Genomic DNA, 6354 nt, shown 5'->3' on the forward strand with positions numbered 1-6354 from the left:
AATGTTTGGGAGCTACAGGCTCCCAAACAATGGGGCCATCAACCATGGACTGGAACTTCTGAAATGGAGCCAAAAGAAACCTTTCTTCTTTAAATTGACTATCTCATATTTTGTCACAGTAACAGAAAGGTACCTAACAGAAAAAAATTGTACCAAGTGTAAGGCCACTTTGTGATTATAGTGGAAAAGATGTGGAAGAGCATTTGGGATTAGTTTATGGATGGAATTTGGAAACATTTGAAGAAAAAACTAGGAAAACTAGGTCTCAGAAAACCAAAATGCTGAAATGGGGACAGTAAAGGTAATGCTCCAGAAGCTTCAAATGAAAGTAAATACTCTATTGGGAAAACTAGAAGTCATCCATATTACAAAGCAAAATTTAAAGGTAATGGACTAGTTTATGGGGGGAGGGGTAGACTTGAAGGCACCATAGCTTTCAGGCAGCTTCATGGATATTACTCAGTACTTTTAAACAGATTTATTGGTAGAATTAGGAGCAAAGAGGAGCAGAGTGGAACAATTTGGAAAACTTTAGGTTAGGCCAGGAAAGGAGTAACATAAAGGTGTTGTTGAGGCAGGATATATAGCTCAGTGGGAGAGTACTTCCCTTGTATGCATGAAGCCCTAAGTTTGATCCCCAGTGCCAAGGTGTGTGGGTAGGAAGCCCTGCCAAGGAGGGTACAGTTGTTAGAGAAATTAGTACCTTTAAGAGCCAGACTTGTTGGCACATGCTTGTAATCCCAGCACTTGGGAGGCTGAGACAGGAGGATCACAGGTTCACAGCCAACTTCAACAACTTAGTGGAGTCCTCTGAAATTCAGTGAGACAATAGGCCTGAGGGTATAGCTCAGAGGTAGAATGCCCCTGAGTTCAATCTCCAGTACCACACAAAATATTAGGGCCAAATAAAAAGAGCTAAGTATTTTACAGTGAAATAATAGGAGAGATGTTTCAGAAATCAGATCCCCCACCTATGGCAGGCTTAAAGATGTAAAAGTATAAACTCAATTCAAGGCCACTACTGAGGCCTCCGAGGCCGGGATCGGAGCCTGCCAAGGAGTTAGGCCAGTCCCAGAGTCAGCGAGGCCAGGATTGGAGCCTGCTGTGAGGCAAGGCCGGTGCTGGGGCCTCCGAGGCCGGGATTGGAGCCTGCCGAGGGTTTAGGCCAGTGCCGGGGCCAGCGAGGCCGGAATTGGAGCCTGCCATGAGGCAAGACCGGTGCTGGGGTCTCTGAGGTTGGGATTGGAGCCAGCTGATGCGTTAGGCCAGTGGCAGAGCCAGCGAGGCTGGGAACAGAGCCTGCCATGAGGCAAGGCTGGCGCTGAGGCCTCCGAGGCTGGGATCAGAGCATGCCGAAGGGTCAGGCCAGTGCCGGGGCCATCAAGGCCAGATCGGAGCCTGCTGTGAGGCAAGGCCGGTGCTGGGGCCTCCAAGGCCTGGATAGGAGCCTGCTGAGGGGTAAGGCCAGTGCCGGTGCCAGCGAAGCTAGGATTGGAGCCTGCCTTGAGGTATGGCCGGTGCTGGGGCCTCCGAGGCCAGGATCAGAGCCTGCCGAGGAGTGAGGTCAGTGCCGGGGCAAGCGAGGTTGGGATCGGAGCCTGCCATGAGGCAAGGCCGCCACTGAGGCCTCCGAGGCAGGAATTGGCGCCAGCCAAGGGGTTAGGCCGGTGCTGGGGCCAGCAAGGTCGGGATCAGAGCCTGCTGTGAGGCAAGACCGGTGCTGGGTCCTCCGAGGCTGGGATTGGACTCTGCTGAGGGGTAAGGCCAGTGCTGGGGCCAGCGAGGTCGGGATCGGAAACTGCCGTGAGGCAAGGATGGAGCTGGGACTTGAGAGACCAGGATAGGAGCCTGCCGAGGGGTTAGGTCGGTGGCGGGGCCAGCGAGGCCGGGATCGGAGTCTGCCGTGAGGCAAGGCACGTGATGGGGCCTACGAGGCCGGGATCAGAGCCTGCCGAGGGGTTAGGTAGGTGCCGGGGCCAGCGAGGCCAGGATCGGAGCCTGCTGTGAGGCAAGGCTGCTACTGAGGCCTCTGAGGCCAGGATCGGAGCCTGCCAAGGGGTTAGGCCAGTCCCGGAGTCAGCGAGGCCAGGATCGGAGCCTGCCATGAGGCAAGGCCGGTGCTGGGGCCTCCGTGGCCAGAATTGGAGGCAGCCGAGTGGTTAGGCCGGTGCCGGGGTCAGCGAGACTGGGATCGGAGCCAGCCATGAGGCAAGGCCAGTGCTAGGGCCTCCGAGGCCAGGATCGGAGCCAGCTGATGTGTTAGGCCAGTGCCAAAGCCAGCGAGGCCAGATCAGAGACTGCTGTGAGGCAAGGCCGGTGCTGGGGCCTTTGAGGCCTGGACAGGAGCCTGCTGAGGGGTTAGGCCAGTGCCGGGGCCAGCAAGGCCGGGATTGGAGCCTGCCTTGAGGTATGGCCAGTCAGTGCTGGGGTCTCCGAGGCCAGGATCGGAGCCTGCTGAGGGGCGAGGTCAGTGCCAGGGCGAACGAGGCTGGGATCTGAGCCTGCTGTGAGGCAAGGCCACCACTGAAGCCTCTGAAGCAGGGATCGGCGCCAGCCAAGGGGTTAGGCCGGTGCCGGGGCCAGCAAGGTCGGGATTGGAGCCTGCTGTGAGGCAAGACCGGTGCTGGGACCTCTGAGGCCGGGATCGGACTCTGCCGAGGTGTAAGGCCAGTGCCGGGGCCAACGAGGCTGGGATTGGAAACTGCCATGAGGCAAGGACGGAGCTGGGACTTGAGAGACCAGGATAGGAGCCTGTTGAGGGGTTAGGCCGGTACCAGGGTCAGCAAGACCGGAATCGGAGCCTGTCATGAGGCTAGGCTGGTGCTGGGGCCTCTGAGGCTGGGAGTGGAGCCAGCCGAGGGTTTAGTTTGGTGTGGGGGCCAGCGAAGCCAGGATCTGGGCCTCCCATGAGGCAAGACTGGTGCTGGAGCCAGCGAGGTCGGGATCAGAGTCCTCCGGGTGGTCAGGCCACTACTGGGGCCATCAAGAGTGGGATCGGAACTTGCAATGCAGCATGCACAGAGAAATAGCACAGAAAATGAAATCCAGGTGCTTCCCCTAATTAGCAAGAACTAGGAGGAAAGGGGTAATAGGAGGAGGTCGAGTAGTAGAAAGGGCCCTATTGAGAAGCAATTAAGGTGACCAAACAGAGGGGAGGGGATAGGGGAGATTGGAATTTCTTTAAAACTCATGAGGTACATAAACAAATATATCAAAGATAATCCCCAATTAAGCATGGGATCGAGTGAGGGGGAGGGAATGGGATGGGTATTGGATGAGGGCTTATTGGATGATGTGTGCTTGTATATCCTCTCAAGTCTTGTATTCCAAAGTGATGTATGATTACCAAAAAACTTAAAAAAGTAAAAAAAAAATAAAGTTAATACCTGAGGGGAAAAAATAAAATAAATCTCACAGCATATGTAAAAAAAATAAAAAAAATAAAGAATCTCCACACCTATCTCCATAGTGGCTTAACTAGCTTGCACTCCCACCACCAATGTGAAAGAGTTCCTCTTTCCCCAAATCCTTGCCAGCATTTTTTTTTTATTACTTTATGCTTGCCACTCCGATTGGGGTTAGATGGAATCTCAGCATAGTTTTGATTTGCATCTCCCTGATGGCTAATGATGTAGAACATCTTTTCATGTATCTTTTGGCCATTTGTATCTCTTCTTTTGTGAAGTGTCTATTCTGTTTAGTTGCCCATTTCTTGATTGGGTTATTTGTTTTGCTAGTGTAGAGTCTTTTGAGCTCTTTGTATATTTTGGATATTAGCCCTCTATCTGAGTGGTGGCTGGTAAAGATCTTCTCCCATTCTGTAGGGCTAAAGCATTTGACAAAAACCAACAATCATTTATGTTAAAAACAATGCAGAAAATTGGAATAGAAGGAACATATTTCAACACCATTAAGGCAATATACAAAAAACCCAAAGCCAACATCATATTGAATGGGGAAAAACTTCAAGAATTTCCTCTCATATCAGGAACAAGACAAGGATGCCCATTATCAGCTCTCCTTTTTAATATAGTCCTTGACACTCTTGCCACAGCAATAAGACAAGAGAAGGAAATCAAAGGAATTCAAGTAGGAAGAGAGGAATTAAAACTATTCTTATTTGCAGATGACATGATCCTTTATCTAGAAGACCCAAAGAACTCAACTAAAAGACTTCTGGAGTTGTTTAACCAATTCAGCAAAGTTGCAGAATACAAAATCAACCTAAAGAAATTAGTTGCTTTTCTTTATGCCAACAATGAATCCACAATGAAAGACATAAAGAAAACAATTCCATTCACTATAACCTCAAAACCAACAAAATACCTAGGAATAAACCTAACCAAAGTTGTAAAAGACCTCTACAAAGAAAACTATAAAACATTAAGGAAAAAAATTGAAGAAGTCCTTGGAAGATGAAAAGATCTCCCTTGCTCATGGATTAGCCGAATAAATATCATCAAAATGGGCATTCTGCCAAAAGTGATCTATAAATTCAATGCAACTCCCATTAAAATACCAATAACATTCTTCATAGACCTAGAAAAATCAGTCATGAATTTTATATGGAGAAAGAAAAGACCCAGAATAGCCAAATCAATTCTCAACAATAAGAACTAGGCAGGAGGTATCACAATCCTGGACTTCAAACTATACTATAGAGCAATAGTAGTAAAAACAGCATGGTATTGGCACAACAATAGGCAGACTGACCAGTGGAACAGAATAGAAGATACAGAAATAAACCCACACTCCCAGCATCTGGGAGGCTGAGACAGGAGGATTGTGGTTCAAGGACAGCCTCAGCTACTTAGTGAAGTCCTTTGCAACTCAGTGAGACCCTGTTTCAATTATAAAGAATTTTAGAAATAGGGCTGGGTGTTGCTCAGAGGTGGAATGCCCCTGGATTCCATCCCCAGTACTGCAAAAAAATAAAAATAATAATAAAAAAGAAATATTAGCTCCACTGCCAGGCTTGGTGGCACAGGCTTGTAATCCCAGTACTTGGGAGGGTGAGACAGGAGGATCACAGGTTCGCGGCCAGTCTCATCTATTTACTGAGGCCCCCCACAACTTAGTGAGACCCTGTTTCAAAAATAAAAAATAAAAAATAGGGTTGGGGTTGTAGCCTGAAAGAAGAATGCCCCTGGTTTCAATCTCCAGTATTGAAAATAAAAGAAAGAAATATTAGCTCCCCACATTTGATTTTGTGTGTGTGTGTGTGTGTGTGTGTGTGTGTGTGTGTGTGTGTGTGTTACTGGGGATGGAACCCAGGGTTTTCTACCTCTGGGTTACACTCCCAGACCTATTTTATATTTTATTTGGAAATAGGGTCTGACTAAGTTGCTGAGAGCTTCACTAAGTAGCTGAGACTGGCTTCAAACCTACATGATCCTCCTGTCTCAGCCTCCCAAGTGCTGGGATTACAAGCATGTGCCACCACACCTAGCTCCCACATTTGATTTTAAAACTTTATGTACATTATGGAAGGTAGTATTGTCCACATTAGCACACCATTAAATAAAAGTATAAGAAATTATGGAGCTATGAGCACCCAAATCATGTTTTGTATGCTTTAAGAATTATAGCTGAATCTTTGAAAATTTATTCATGCTTGTCATAGCATGGTGGCAACTATATGCCTACTTTATTTTTTATCACATGACTTCCTAAATAACCTCAGCCAGTGTACTTCTGACTAGAGGTAAATTGGTCTGGTAGTTCTAAAAAAACAGAGTATTTTAAGCTAGGCATGATGACACATGCCTGTAATCCCAGTACTTGGTAGGCTAAGATGAAGAGGATCCCATGCTCAAGGTCAACCTCAGCAATTTACAAAGTTCCTGTTTAAAAAAGAGAAGAAAAAAAAAAAAAAAAAAACAGGGTCAGGTAGGTATGATCAGATGTAGAAGTCCCCAGTACAAATTAATGAATGAATAAATGACTTAATTTTCAAGTCAGCTACAGATTTGAAATGGAACGCTACCTCTTAGTGGCTATGAAACTTCGGAGAATCTATATATGAAAGAGGATAGTTAAAACCTACCTGCAAGTTTGTTTGATGAATTATGTGACAGAGCATGTAAAGTATCAAGCATTATACTTATTTTATGTTCCTTCTCCATCTCCTGCCTTAATTGTATACTCAAGAGCAACTTGGTCTTTACCATTCCCCTCTCCCCTCCCCTCCCCTCTATTCCCCTCCCCCACTCTCCTCTCCCCTCCTCTCCTCTCCACTTCTCCCCTCATCTTTTCTTTCTCTCCTCTCTGCTCCAGTTTCTTCTCCTCCTCCTCGTCCTCGTCCTCCTCCTCCTCTTCCTCCTCCTTTTTTTTTCTCTCTCTCCTTTTGTTTCA

Source organism: Muscardinus avellanarius, assembly GCF_963383645.1.
Source record: "Muscardinus avellanarius genome assembly, chromosome: 1".
In the NCBI taxonomy this organism is placed as follows: domain Eukaryota; kingdom Metazoa; phylum Chordata; class Mammalia; order Rodentia; family Gliridae; genus Muscardinus; species Muscardinus avellanarius.